This window comes from Cupressus sempervirens, chromosome 7 (assembly GCF_028749045.1).
Source record: "Cupressus sempervirens isolate cs-2001-9-10 chromosome 7, ASM2874904v1, whole genome shotgun sequence".
Taxonomy (NCBI): domain Eukaryota; kingdom Viridiplantae; phylum Streptophyta; class Pinopsida; order Cupressales; family Cupressaceae; genus Cupressus; species Cupressus sempervirens.
In genome coordinates this window covers 88,594,839-88,610,975 of record NC_143124.1, presented here as the reverse complement: position 1 = coordinate 88,610,975, position 16,137 = coordinate 88,594,839, and positions in this window count along the sequence as shown.

Sequence of the window (16,137 nt, the reverse complement as noted above, 5' to 3'; positions counted from 1 at the left end):
GCAAAGGAGTCAAAGTGTGATTTGGGCACGACAGAGTTGTTGTACTTGGGTCACATCATTAGTGCAGAGGGTGTGTGCATGGATCCTAAAAAGATTCATGCCATTGTGGAGTGGCCTTCACCAGTGAACCTTACACAGTTGAGGGGCTTTCTAGGACTATGTGGTTTCTACAGAAGGTTTGTGGATGGATATTCCAAGCATGCGGCACCCTTGACAGATTTGATGAGAAAGGGAGCTTTCTTGTGGACTCTTGAGGCACAGGAGTGTTTTGAGAAATTTAAGGGGTTGATGACTTCTTGTCCAGTGTTAGCATTACCAGATTTTAGCAAACCTTTTGAGCTACATTGTGATGCTTCCAGAGAGGGCATTGGAGCAGTGCTTATGCAGGAGAAGCACCCTATTGCTTATGAGAGCAAAAAATTGAGAGGGCCAGAGCGGAGCTTTAGCATATATGATAAGAAGATGTTAGCCATTATGCATGCTTTGGTCAAATTTAGGAAATATTTGGTAGGTAGAAAAATTTGTATCAAAACCAACCATAATAGCCTAAGATACTTTTTGGGGCAGCAAGATCTCAATGATAGGCAGCAAAAGTGGGTGAGCAAGTTACAGTCCTATGCCTTTGACATTACATATATTAAGGGGACATAGAATGTAGTTGTTGATGCCTTATCATGTAGGCCCCATTTGAGCTTATTGACAGACATATCGGAGGATTGAAGACACTTGATCCTTGTAGATTATGCAAAGGACACTGGGGTAGTTGGATTCATAGATGGGACTATTCAAGACAGTAGATACACCCTTGTGAATGAGCTCATCATTTACAAAGGATGAATATTTTTGGTCCCAAGATTAGTAGTGAGGAGGGTGGTTTTGAAATCTTTTCATGATTCACCTATGGCAGGACATCTTGGTTTCTACAAGACATATCGACAGATTAGAGAGTGATTCACATGGAAAGGGTTAAAGTAGAGGTACTTCAGTATGTTAGGGAGTGTCCCACTTTCCAGCAGAATAAGCAAGAACACTCCTATCCAGCCGGTTTACTTCAGCCACTTCCGATTCTTGATAGGAAGTGGGAGTGTTTGTCTATAGAATTTATCATAGGACTGCCTAGAGCCCAAGGCAGGGACTGCATATATGTGGTTGTGGATCACCTTACGAAGTTTGCACACTTCTTTCTGATCACTGCTATGTACACTGCTACATAGGTGGCAGAGTTGTTCTTCAAAGAGATATTCAGATTACATGGCTTACCTCAGAGCATTGTAAGTGATAGAGATAGTAGGTTTATGAGTGACTTTTGGCAGGAGCTATTCAGGTTGTGTGTGACAGAGCTCACTCTGAGTACTAGCTACCACCCTCAGACAGATGGTCAAATAGAGATAGTAAACAATTGGGTGGAGGGATATCTCAAAAATTATATAGCAGGGCAACATAGGGCATGGGTAAAGTGGATTTATCTCTGTGAGTATTGCTACAATACCACTTATCACATGTCTATTCAGATGTCACCCTTTATGGCCCTATATGGGTATGAGGCACCCAATTTTATGGATCTTCTTTTGAGTGATAGTAGAGTGCCCAGTGTAGGTGATTTGTTACAGGAGAGTCAAGACCTTGTTAAGACTCTCAAGGATAATCTAACTAAGGCACAAAATCAGAAAAAGTAGTATGCAGATTAGAAGAGGACTGAGCGGACTTTTGAGGTTGGAGACATGGTGTATCTTATGTTGCAGCCTTACCGTCAATCCACTCTCAAGAAGAGTGGTGCCAAGAAACTCAAGCCACGATACTATGGTCCATTTAGGATTATCAAGAAAGTGGGAGAGGTGGCTTATGAGTTAGACTTTCCAGCAGAGAGCAAGGTGCACAATGTTTTTCATGTGTCACGGCTCAAGAAGGCGCTAGGGCATCATATTGTGCCTTCTACAGTACTACCACCCCTGGATGATGAGGGAAAAATTGTTTTGATACTGAAGGCTATCATTGATTTTAGAGAGAGGAGCTTGAGGAAATGTACCATCCAAGAATATTTGGTGAAGTGGAAGGATTTTCTGGTAGAGGATGCTACTTGGGAGAGCGAGGAGATTTTACAGCATCCAGAGTTGAGATTGCTTGAGTTCAAGCAATTTCAGGGAGGGTGGACTGTGATGTCCCCTTCTAGCTAGAGACATCACTTTAGCTGGTGATTAGCCTATCAAAGACCCTCATAGGCTAATAAGATTGGATAGAGGGTCACCTTGGTTTGGAGATCCTCCAAGGACCAGAGCAGAGTACTCTTCTAGGTTGCCAGAGTTTGTTTATGATGAGTTTTGCTTTGAGTTTGGCCTGGTCAGGCTATTTTTAGCAATTTTGGAGTTATAAAGATAGACCCCTACTATTTTTAGAAAAGGGGTATGGTCATATGTAGTTCTATCATGTTAGCTCTCGGTCCAAACGACATTAAAAAATGTTTAGTAATAATGGAGCTATTAATGTTTATTTAGTTAAAAAAACCATTATTGGTTGTGAGCCCATATTGTTAAGTTATAATATATAACTTAAGTGAGGGTCATGATATCATAAAAGGGGCCATTGTTTCAATTAATTGTGGGTCCAAGCTTATGGAAAAATTAAAAGGGATTTTCTAAGTTTTAATGTAATAACATTTTTTATGTTATTATTATATCTTTTATCCCACATTGAGCGTGGAGACTCATTTTGGAGTTGAGGAGTCCTTATAAACAAACCTTGTCTTCCTTCAAGACTAGGTTATGAGAATTGCTTAAAAACTTCGCCTTGTGAAATTTCTTGAAGTTGTGGCAACAAGGGTTTCTACAAGTTTGAGAAGAATTCAGACTGTGGAGAACGTAGTATCTTCAGAGTTGATGCAATTTGAGGGTGTGAAATATCACTTGAATTTTGCCTATGAGTTGACTTCATTCTGGAGTCAATATTGTGTTTTAGTAGAAAAAAAGTGGATGAATCTATTTACAGGTTGGAAGGGGTTATAACAGCAGCTACAGTGTCGTGAACAGTGCGCTACAGTACCGCAAACAGTAACATGCTACAGTGAATTAAAAATCAGGGATTTAATATTGCAGTTTTTGATAGACACTGCCCAAGGAGGAAGCAACCAGTAGCGTGGTTGCGTATTGGAGACAAAAATCAGGTTTTCTCAACTATTAATGATGATGTTTTTAATGTATTCTTCCAGCAATAAGTATTGTACATATATTAAGAGCCATCTGAATAAATGAATTTGATTAGCATTATAATCAGATTTGAGTTATAATTTTAGGTAAGATTAGTTTTCAATATTTGTATTTTCTTTTCATCAACTCAAAAACCCAAAAACAACTTAAAACATTGAAAAACAAACCAAAAACAATCATTACACCCAGGGAAACAAACAATGATCAGCGTAGAGCCTATTTGGGGTTCTTACAGCATAATAAAACTCATGTGTATAGAAATGGGGGGATTAAGACCTTCCACAATTCTAGTCAATTAAAAATTTATAAGCTTCTCCTTAATAAATAAGGCATACACTGGTGATGATGACTCCCATTCCATTACTTTAGGAATCAATCCTATGATTTGTTCAATTCTTCTTTTTAAAACTTCATTTTGGTCTAAGCTTTGCTTCAACTAATAACTTTTTTCATTTATAAAATGTTCTAATTTTTCTCATTCTAGCTTCTATTGAGCTCTTTCCCATAACAACTGTCGAAAAAAATTAATACTTGCAGAAAAAGGTGTGGACAAATTGGGTGGTGGCAATGGTTCTTGGTTAAAAATGTCTATCCAATTAGATTTTGGATGAGGAATTTAGTTGGCACTTCGTGGTGTGGAAAATTCACCTTTTCATGTATCAAGCATTGTCACTACATTTTCTTCCTTACTAGATTCAATAGTTATCATAGCTAATGTATCTAGCCCATCTTGGTTGAGTGTTTCTATTACTTGCTCAACAACTTCTTATCTGAATTTTGGGTAGTCCTTTGAAAGAAACTCTGTAGAATTTTCACCAACATCCTACATAATAGGGCTTTCCTCAAACTCCTCTAATACTTAAAGCTTGCTAGACTCCTTATCATTATCAATAAGCACATAGTTAATACTATGATCAACTTCAGGTTATGGACTCTAGTTATTATATTCATTCTCACTGGCTATGTTTTTTTGCAATTTTTCCTCTAGAGAGGATTGCTTTTCACATTTAAAAAACTTAGGATTAACTATTGGAATAGAGCTTTTAGAAACCCTATTTACCTCATAAATCCTCACACTTCTCCTCATGAGTGGTGTAGATAGGCATGGAGGATTCTTCCATTTCCTGTTGCTTATAGGAATTTCTTCCATACAAGCTTCAGGATGTTTTTCTTAATTTTCCTCCTCTTGTGAGTGCATAGTTTCATTAATGTTACTCTCATCATTTGGTTGTTTTTCAAAATTTTCTTCTTTAGGTTCCATAGCTTTATCTTTACCTTCCCTAATGGTAGACCTAATCTTAACAGACAATGGGGTCTTAGGGGCACTAGCAACTTCTCTATTTTTGCTTCTCTTTTTGCTAGCAATGGAGGCTTTAGCTTTGTAAATCCTCTCCTTATTCGGTCTAGAACTAGATGGAGAGGCTTCAATAACATTTTCAGTTCTAGGGACAAATTTACAAAAACTAGTAGATTTTTTTTTCCTTTGTCCAACATAGCCTCTAGGGCCAACTAACCTAAGCTCTATGTCATTTAACTTCAAAACTCTTCCCATGTCCCAATTGATTTCTTATTCAACTCTCTTTCTATGATTAATTTTATTAAGCAATGGTGAGGAACAAAGTAATCCTTTCTTGATTATACTAAAGAAGCTTGCTTCTTAAAAACATTAAACAAGAAATTTGGAAGGTTTACCAATCTATAATCATGTCGTAGGTGAGACAAAATCTTGAAATTTAGGGCATGCAGGTATTTGCAACAACCTTCACAAGTGAAGTACTAGATGATAAACACTTCTAGCTAGATTAAATCCATAGACAAAGATTATCTAGAGGTACCCTACTTCTTGTCAATTTCTAGTGAAGGGTCCTAGTGTACACTAAGCTATGCCCTAGCTATCCATAGGTCAAAATATTTTTCCCAATTTTCTCCTTCCTGGGGTAACCCAATGACCTTGGCTACCACCTCTTCTATGAACTCAATTCTCAGGCCCTTCACTATTGCAATGTCATCCTTTAAGGTTCTCATGAATTGAAGAGAGGCCTCTTCATCAAATCATTTTAGACTAAGATAGTAATCCAACCATTCCCTTCTTCTAAACATCTCACAATTGGTTGCATCATCCAAAAGAACCCAGTGATTGAATGGATCATACCTTTGGAGACCTCCACCCATTTTTGGCTTTAGCATAATTTTGAAAAATCATGATGTTTTAGAGCTTGGTGAATCAAATTTTGCAATATTACAACACTAGATATCTCAAAAAAGTTATCGTGTACTTGAAGAGTTTAATGCACAATATCTCATAATATCCTTCTTGCATCAAGTTTCATAATTTTTGTTTGTGTACAGATCCATTACCCAAACACATTGAAAATTATCATTAAAAGTTAAGTAAAAGCTTTTAATGTCCTTAATTTCATAATAACACAATCACAGAAGGACAAGTCATCAACATGTGACATTGGTCATCTCAATTACTTTCAATCATCTTAATTAACTTTTAAAGTTTACATGTAGTTTGAAATTTATTTGAAAATAAATATTTAAATATTTCTGTCCCCTCAATTATGAAAAGGCATGGGTTGTTAAAAATAATAGTCCAACAACAACCATACTAAGATGCATATACACAATTACACTAGATATGGCAACTAGGGAAACCCTTGATCAGAGGGGAAAACCCCCATGAGAATGATGCCCACAAGATGATGTACTAATATAAATATTTCTTGTTAGAGGATGGACACTATTAGGATTATATTACAACATTTAGTACATATGAGTCCTTGTTAGGAGATTCCAACCCTAGTAGGAGTTGTGCCAATCCTGTTAAGAGTTGTAGAAGGTAGAAGGACCCACTATCCAAACAACTTCTAGGACAAGAGCACTGAATTCACTATCCAATTGATATTTCAACTATTCCTTGTAGAATAATTGTCTATACTATAATTTAAATTCTTTCCTCTATTTTTCCAACTAGACCAATCATTGTTAGACCTTGTAGACTAGGTCACAAACCTCACATCCAAATATCAAACTTCGGATCACATAGTAAAACCTCGACAATGAAGTTTTTTTCACCTTCACTCTGATGTTCTTATCTTCACATTCCACTTTTTGTGCTTCTTTCAATCATTCATACATTCCATATAAAATCATACATAACAAAGAAAAATGTTTTTCCTTTATAACAAATCCATAAAACAATTGCCTAAGTCAGCTATTACACTTTCTCAATTAATTATTATAGGACCACATTAAGAACACATTTAGCGACAACATTAATCTTTCCCTTGTAACTTGAATTACTTTTTGTATATGTGACATTATGATGAGTGAGCTTAGCTACATCATCTCTAGAATGTCTTCTTCACATATTTAATTTTGGCTTCTCAAAATAACAAATCTACCAACAGATTTAACAAGTTTACCAAAACATGCTTTTGTAAGCACTATCTTAGAATAACCTTCACGAAAACTTGCATAACTTCTTCCAGAATTAATATCTTATGCTTTTGAGGTTAGTTGCATATATTAGACACTTATTATTATCTCCCTTTAACTTCACTTAGTGAAAATTCTCAACCATCTATTTGTACCGACTTGATCTTTACCATTGTTCTTCAATCAAATACCACAAAAAAATTCTATGTTGACTATTAGTTCATGCTTTTCAAAGTCACCATTTTTATTGTTTATTTTTGGTTCACTCTCATTTCAAAAATTTTGGTTTGAACTATTGGTTCTTTCAAGAGTCAGATCCAAAAATGAAGTTGTACAAACATTTTCATATCTAACCAACTTCAGTTTTTTAGTAAATCCTTCGCTTGAGCTAAGTTTTTGACCAAGTCATTTTTTAGCAAACCTTATCCAAGAGAATTTTATTCCAAAGCACCATCTTAATAAGGTTCAAAAGGTTTCTTGGTATAACATGTGATTTTCCTTGTATTCCTTGAACCTTTTGTACCCTCTTGTACCAAGTTCAAAGAACACTAAGCCACATTAACCCTTTGTACGAAAGGAACTAGTTCACGAGTTCAAATTTTCATTCATTCTTCAAAGCAATATCCCTTGGTGGACCCACTTAGCATGCCACATATACATGTGGTATATGAGGCACACAACAACTAGTTGCCTCATCATGATTGACATGGTCATGGGCAACATCATGATCTAAAAAGTAAGTACAAGTAATTAATGGTTGAAGAAAAAATTCCATTAATGATCACACTGGAGCATTAATTTAAATGTACAGAAATAAAGATTTGGCACATGTAAATAGGGGCAATTATTTGAAGTACTTGCCTCCAAATTTAATGTCAGTACCTAATTTCCTCATCATCATTCCTTCATGGCATTCCGAAATTATTTTTTTCTCTACATAATTAATGATCAATTCTTCTTTCTCAAGATACATATAGAAGAAAGTTTTATCATTTTAAAAAAAGACCTTAAGTTTCTTTTTTTGCTCAAAATAATTAGTCGCAAGAAAAATGGAGAAAAAAAGCCTTCTTCCATAGTTGAAGCAGTCATGCTCTTCAAGTAATCCTTCTATTTTTTGGTTATTTTCCTCCGGCATGTTGAGAAAATCATATTTGTGGTTATTTCCTTTCTTTTGAATTCAAAGTAAAGCTCCTAAATCATGAAGTCTACATTACACCTATTTGGGAACACTCATAGTTTGCAATGTAAGTCTCCCATAATAGCTAATACAAAGTTTCTAGGAGTTGATTTGGGAAGTGTTTCTGAAATATTGTGTGAGAGACTAGCCAAACCTTTTTCCACTAAAGTGTTAGTCAAAAACTTGCTCATGGCTTCTACTTTCCTGCCAGCTTATCCTTGCCCAAAATTGGTTCAAGAGTGCATACATATGTACAATGTGTCTAAAGGAAATATATTGAAGAAAGATGAAAGTGTTTTTTCGAATTTCAAAAGGGAGACTGTATCTAGCTTGTTTCACTTCGAAGAGCATCAATTTTTTGACCTTACGCTAGCCTTGTCTATGGCTAGATTTTTAAAGAAAGCAAGTGATATAGGAATGTCATAACAAAAAGCTGAATTGAATCTTTCTATTAAAGTGGTTTGAGCTTACCCAAAACCTTGAGGAGAAGCCTAATGACTACTTAGGTCCAATATGTAATGGTTCTTTTACATAGAATTTATGGCTATCCTGATGTCTTTGTTTTTGAAAAATGGATGTACTTCTACATTTAAATTATGTTAAAATGTTCACAACTTGTAGACTGGGAGAATTAATAGCTAGCTCTCTCAGAGATCAATTGAAAGGTGCTTTATATTTGAAAAAGGATTTTTTCATGTCATCTTATTTAATGTACATGTTATCTACCACTCAGTATTTGCAACATTTTCCACATGAATCCTGGACTAAGAATATCACCATATATAATTATTGTCTTTTGTTACATAAAAATAAATTCTTGGAAGACTTTAGAAGGGAACATGACATCTTTTCTGAAAGATTGTCTTTTGATATGAAAAGCTCCTTGCAACACAAATTATCACTTGAGTCAAAGACTTATCCAATCTTCTGGTAGCTTATAAATCTAATTCCCAAGGTTCACTTATTTAATAGTAGGATGTTTTGATGAGGAAACTATGTGTCTTCCCAAATTTTTCGTTTATTTTTTCATCTTGGTAGAAGTAGTGCTGTAATTAGTCTCTATGATAAAAAAAATTCTCAGGCAAAGAGGCTTGTGTTATCATTTTCCCACTTAATCTAGGCATATTGACATGTAGAAGCATTGAAGATGGAAAGTGTATAATTTTTGACTTGGTTAAATTTGGTTTTGGTTCATATCAAGCTAGGCTAGGCTTTGACAACAACGGAATTATCTATAGCCTATTTGACACTCATGCAAAGACAATACATATACTCACTATGGAAGATTTTTGGGAAGATTTTATAGATGAATTAGAGGTGAAAAGAAGGGGGTTATCCAGGTTCACCAATTCCCAAATTCACCTTTCTCAATTGAAATTGGGTATAGATATTATAGACATAGAGGAATATGGGATAGAAATCCCAGTTCCCCAAGAAATTGAACCAATAAACCTTGTTATAGATTGGAATTCTAAAGAAGAAGATAATATTCTTGAAAGAATAGAAAATGCGATTAAAAAGACAAAGTCTTGGTTGAGAATGAACAAAGACACATGTGCTAATGTCCAGGTTGATCCTATTTCTAATGTTGATCTTACAATTATAGGTAGTAGTAGGTTGATGAGGCTAATTATTGCCTTAATTTCATGATAATTTTAAATACTCTATTTTAACACTACGAAGACATTTGTGAACTTATGTTTAGTTGAACTTATGATTATGTCCAGATAGAACCATTAACCTATGGGCAGATATTATGTCATAATTTTTCAATATTATACATATAATGCAGTATTTCATATAACCATCAAAATGTGTGTTCTAATATTTGGATTTAATCTGATTATGCTTGTTTGCAAATATTTTTGCATCATAACTAACCTAATAGGGAAGAAGCTCGAGATGGTCGATAGCATTCAAGGAAGAACATTAAAGTCCAGTCATGATGGAAGAATCATAAAGGTATTAGGAGACACAACCACTACAAAGGAGGAGCTATTATTCTAGGAATGTAGGGATTAAAGTTTCTATATTCCTTCAGTGTTTACTATTGTGTCTAATTGGTTATCCATATTTTATTGTTTGTATCATGAACTATTATATTTCCTTCTTTTTCTCTAGTGGATTTGTAGTCATTCTTTTTTTCTTTCCTATTTTAGAATAAGTGATGATCCTATATTTATAGGATTGGATCGATAGTTTTATAAGGTTGGAAGAAAGTTTATAAAAAGAAATTGTTGACTCTGATGGTAAGTTTTTTTACAGTCTTATGTATTGTTCTTTTGTAAGGAATTTTGGAATGAAATAATTCTTGGTTTACATTTTTTGTTAGTAGATTAGAAAAAGCCAATGAAGAGGGCCCACTTGGAAGGTGGATTAGACTAGAGTAGTGTAGATTTACTTCAACATTTTTAGTATTTCAATTAGAATTTGTAAGATTCTTCCTACAACATCATACTTTGTGAGTGTTCCTACGGTAGTTACAAGAGCAGTTATAGTGAATGTTCTGAATTGGAATATAAGTTAGCATTTAAATGCATTTCCAACATTCATTTTAGTGAAGAGTTAAGTGTGTTAATTTCTTGCAGCACTAGTGTAGGTTCCTTCCTTGCATTTTACTTTCTCTTAGCATAAGCATTATGACTCTTTAAGAAACCTAGTGCACATACTGTGTCAACCATTTCAAGTATACATCCCTAAGTTGACAAATTAAATGCACCTCACAGTGGGGAGAATAGTCCTTAGATTGAATATATCATTCCTAAGTAAATCCTTGGGCATGATTATCACACACCTATTGAAAGGAAAACCATTTTTTGGCACCATTGTCAGGGATGGTGTCAAGCTAGGAACATCTTTAATGGGTCATAATTTTTTTAGTTAAGTTTGTTTTAGAGATTTCCAATTCTAAAAGTTTCTTCACAAGTGTGAAGAACTCAATTACATGCATCAAACTGGAAGAAAATGAGATGAATATGGTAGATTTCTTCCACAAGAGTCTGTTAATTTGAATGAAGAAGTTGTAGAAGTTGAGCTTCCTTTTGAGGATGTAAGCCCTATTTTTCCTACAAAATCTTCCTCTAGAGCACAACCCTTGGACACAAGTGGTCTTCAACCTTTTACTAAAATATTGGCTAGGTTTCTTGGTAGTTTTGCTCCAAATCCACCTGTTGTTAACAATCCAATACCCAATGTTCCTTTTCAACAACAACCCCATAATCAAATAGCTCCAATAATGGCACAACCTACTTTTTGATTTCCTCTCCCAAGCCTCATAACCAATGATAATCTCAAAAATATATCTATAGCTACTATTCCAAACTTCTATGGCCTTGCAACTAAAGATCTTGATACTTTCCTATTGGAGTTTGACATAATCTGTCATAGCTTTGACTATAACACTAATTCCCATAAGCTGAAGTTGTTTCTAACAACACTGAGAGAATAAGCTTTATGATGGTTCATGGGTTTAGGAACCAATGCAACATGTACTTGGGACTCTATTTTTGGAGAATTACAAAGAGTATTGCAAGGAAAGTGAATCAAGAGGGGATGATATCTTTAGAATATCACAAAAGGAGGATGAAACATTAGAAGACTCTATTTGACATTTCTTGTATATACTACAGAAGAACCCCCATCATGTACTAGAAAAGGATTGACAAAAACTAGTCTTCTTGAGAGGGGTGAATGATAATTGTCTAGAGGTACTAGACATGATGGCTAGTGGTGATGTATATCAATCTTCTTGGGATGACCTCAAGAAAATATGTCTTAACTTCTTAAGGTCAACTATAAAGAAAGGTAGAGGACACTGAACTATAGCCACTAAAGGAATTAGTTAGGGTATTTCAAAGCTTGAGATATCTAATCTACTCTTAGATTTTAAGAAAGAAATCATAAATGATATTGCTACACATCTCAACATAATAATTGCAAAGAAGAAGCATCTAGAGGTTGAGAAACAATGATCTTGGTATTGTCCACATTGTCAAAAGTAGAAGAAATATTGTTAGTGCAAATTCATCACTAGTGTGTAGAATTAGCATCTTCCAATTGAGTACATCAAGATAAAAGGAGAGAATGAGCAAGTATTCTTTGTTGCTCAATGCCAGCCATGGACCTCATGTAAAGGTATGCCTTAAGACCCTTTCTAGAATTCAAATCTTTATGGTAATCAATGGAAAAATTGTAGTACCTAAGGTCCTCCACAATATAGTCAACCTAATTGGAATAATGCTTGGCAAAATAATCCACAAAAACCTCAATGGTCTTAGAATTTTCAACCTTTTTGGCCAAACCAAAAAAATAACTAGTGTTCTAACAAACAAAATAATCAATGGTAGAATCAGCAGAACTAATGGCAACCACCCCAAGGGAATTGGCAGTCTACAAACCAATGGAGAAGACCTCAACAATGGCCTAACCAAAATATTGGTGATCCACAATTACCACTTCCAATCCAACAACCTACACTAATGCCATTACCTATAAGTTCTTGACCTCAAAAGTAGGCTTAGTTTCCTACACAACCTTAGCCAAATCCAAATAACCAATAGCCAAAACAATCCACTTATTCTATTGATTCTCAATAATACCCTACTTATGCTCTACATGTTGTAGATATACATTTGGGATCTGGTACAACCCTACCAATGCCTAAACCACCTCTCATAACTGAAATACCAAAAACTCCTGTAACATCAAAACCTATAACTTCTTAGCTACAAGTGGTTGACCCAACCAACATAACTAGTTTAGCTCATATTCAAATAGCAGTTGAACCTCTTTTCCCAAAAAATATCATACAAGGTAAGACCACACAAACAGAGGAACAATCCTTTGATATCATTGATCAGCTAAAGAACATGCATGTCCAAATTCATTTGTTCCAAGCTATTAAATAAGTTTCTATTTATGGCAAAGCCATTAGAGAAGCCTGTTTGAAAAATCTTGGTAGAAAGAAAAAGGACCCCACTATAGTCCATGTTTTAGGAGAATTGACTAACATTATGTTAGGAAAATTGATTATTCCTAAAAACTCTGATGTAGGAAGTCTAGTTGTAAATGTGATTATAAATAGCCAGTCCGTCAAAAATTCTTTGATTAATCTTGTTGTTTCTATACACATTGTGACTAAGGATACTATGAAAAAGATGAACATAGAAGGGTTAAGAACTTCCCCACAATTCTATAGCTTGTAAATAGTTCTACTATCACTCATGATGGGATGATAGAAGACATAGTAATAACCATAGACTCTCTAGAGTACCTAGAAGATTTCATGATTCTTTCCCCAAAAGTTAATTTATTTGGTTACACTATCATTTTAGGACTATCATGGTTAGCTACAGCTGATGCAAATATAATTTCTAGGTTAGGGAGTATGACCTTATTAGATGGATAGAAAACAAAGAAATTTGATCTATAACCTTCAGAACAACCACAACTAGATTTAAGTACATTCATATGACTAGATTTAGGGGATGAAGAAGAAGAATTAAACTCTATAGTACAACTTATGATGTTACATAGATAGTCTTTTCTGAAGCTACAAAAAGAAGATTAAGTAATTTAGAGTATTCTTAATAATACACCTTTGGTAGAAAAAGATGTATTTGATAGTTCTCTATTGGAATTAACTACATATGAAGAATTTAATGAGAATTGATTTTGTCCTAAGGAACTAGATATTGTCCATCAACTTTTACCATGTAAATTAAATACAAGTCCATTCTTTGAAGCTACTATGCTTGATCTCACAACTATTGTTGAGTTTTTAAAAGGTCATAATCTCCATGTTAATCACAAACTACCTCCCAAATAGATGAAACAATTAACAGAGCTTCTTCAAAAATATGAAAAGGCTTTTTCATAGAATTATGGGGATATGAAATGATTAAGTCCTACATTGTGTTGGAATTACAAGTGGGAAAGGAGTAAAATTTTGAGAGGGTAGAGAATAATGAGTTTAAACTTGGACCCATAAAACTTTCACCATTCATACATCACATGCATTAATATACTAAAATAACATATAAGGCATATCCATCAATCATGTGAACATGTAATCACACACACACACACACACACACACACACACACACACACACAAACTTAATACCAGATATGATTACACAAAAACCTTCGAAATGAGAAGGTAAAAATGGGATGGGGATGTTACCCACAAATCTTCACTACTGCAGCAATAAAGTGTATCCAATTAAAGTTACAATGGTTTGACCATGAATCATGATCTACCTTGTGAAAGGCCTATCATGTTAAAGAATTAAAAAGACTATTAAGTCCACCTTGTTAGAGGACTTCAATACCCTATTAGAAGTTTTCCTTGTTAGAGGACTTTAACTTACAATTAAGTAAGCATGATGTTAAAGGATTTCATATAGCCTATTAAGACTACTCTATTAAGAGATTTAATTGAAATCACCTATCAAAATGTCTCAACATAGATCTCACAGTTGGCACTTTCTTACCTAATAATACATCACCTCTATCCAATCTCTAATTAATCCTTAATGATTTGATGTATCAATGTTGTATCCTCTATCCTTTTTTCTTCACTTACCTAATTCTACAATTCACTCTTAGTACTAAGTCACCTTGAATGCTCTACAAACTATCTTGTTCACTCCTCCAATTCTATCATTCACCCCTTTACAATGCTCTCAACACTGTTAAAAATTTAGGGTTTCATTCTCCTTAAGAAGACTTAGGCAACTTAGATTTAGGTGTGAATCTATAGCTGAGATTCATCCATTTTTCTGCTTATACCTTCCCATTTTTTTATTGGCTACATGTAATTGCATAGGTAATCTACATGTAGATTTGTCCTTATCTATAAAAGATTGAAATCTATCCTTAGGTCAGCTAAAAAATGGTTTATATAGTTGTTTGTGCCATAACAAAAAAAAAATGTCCAATCTATATTATTCAACATATGTAGTTTCTAATGCTTGGCATACACTATTCTGACTTAGCACCTGAACTGCTTGGCATCTATTGTTTACTTGGCACTTGAATCACTTAGCATGGTCTATCTGCTTGACACTTGAGTGACTCGTCACTCATTGCAACTTGACATGGTCTAATGTTTACATGTTGTACTTGGCATGGATTACTAGTTCGACATGAACTAAGTAAATGTCTTAAGTGTGTTGACACTCACTTGTAATACCAATCTTAGATCAAGAATCTCCCCCTTTTACATGAGTGTAAAAAACAATTAAGTATACATAATCAATCTAATCTTCTCAAGTATAACATATCCATGACTCAAATTATATACAAAACTTCAAAATTTTCAATCTTTTTTGCAATAACCTATATACCTCAAAATTTATAACTCCCTTGAGTTAATATGTATGTTCTATTTCTAGAATTTATTCTCCATTTTGAGTAGATGTAGTATATGCTAACTGGTACTCTTTGACTTCAATGCACTTATACTCTATCATGCTCTATTTCTATCTCTACATTGTATTTCTCAAAAATGTATAACTCCCTATTTCTTTACTCTTCCTTGTAGGATATTCTCATCCTTTTTCTCTCTCTCTCCTCCTTTTTATCTATCTCCCCATAGGATATTCTCACCCTTATATTCTATCTCCCCCTTTTTGACACTTATGTCAAATGGGCTATATAAGGATAGTGTGCTTGTCCAAAAATGATTTATGGACCTCTATTATACTTTTAAGAGCTTCATCGTAGTTGTCACATGCAACATCTAGTGACTTGAGTTGGATGGCAAATTTGGCAGCAAGGTGTATTAGGCCATCTAGAGTAGAAATATTGGGGTCTTTCTTTAACAAAGTTTCTGCATAGCCTATCTCCTTGTGTAGTATCTCCATATGAGAGGTGAGAGATACATGTATACTTGTCAATTTGGCACTTATGCGAGCCTCTTATGTTGTTAATATAGCTAATTGACTTTGTGTTTGAAGCAATACTTTAAAATGCTTCTCACTCTAAGCTAGGTTCTAAAGTAACCTTTTACCTAATATATTGAGATTTCTCTCTTAGATTAGAATATGACGTCTATTTTCTTAGGTGAAGAGTGTAGGGTCACACAATTTGGTTTAAAATGAGAATATGTTCTCAAGTACCTTCTTCACATCCTCAGCATTTTTTGCTAATGTAACTTGAGTGAGCATTATGTCACCAGATATCTTTTCATTGACCTTACTCTAGAATTTCTTTTCTAGCCACTCTAAAAGTTTGACACTTGTACCAATGTCTTCATTATTGACCTTTTCCACTATGTATGATAGTTTCTCTCATAGTGCCTTGGTCTCTCCA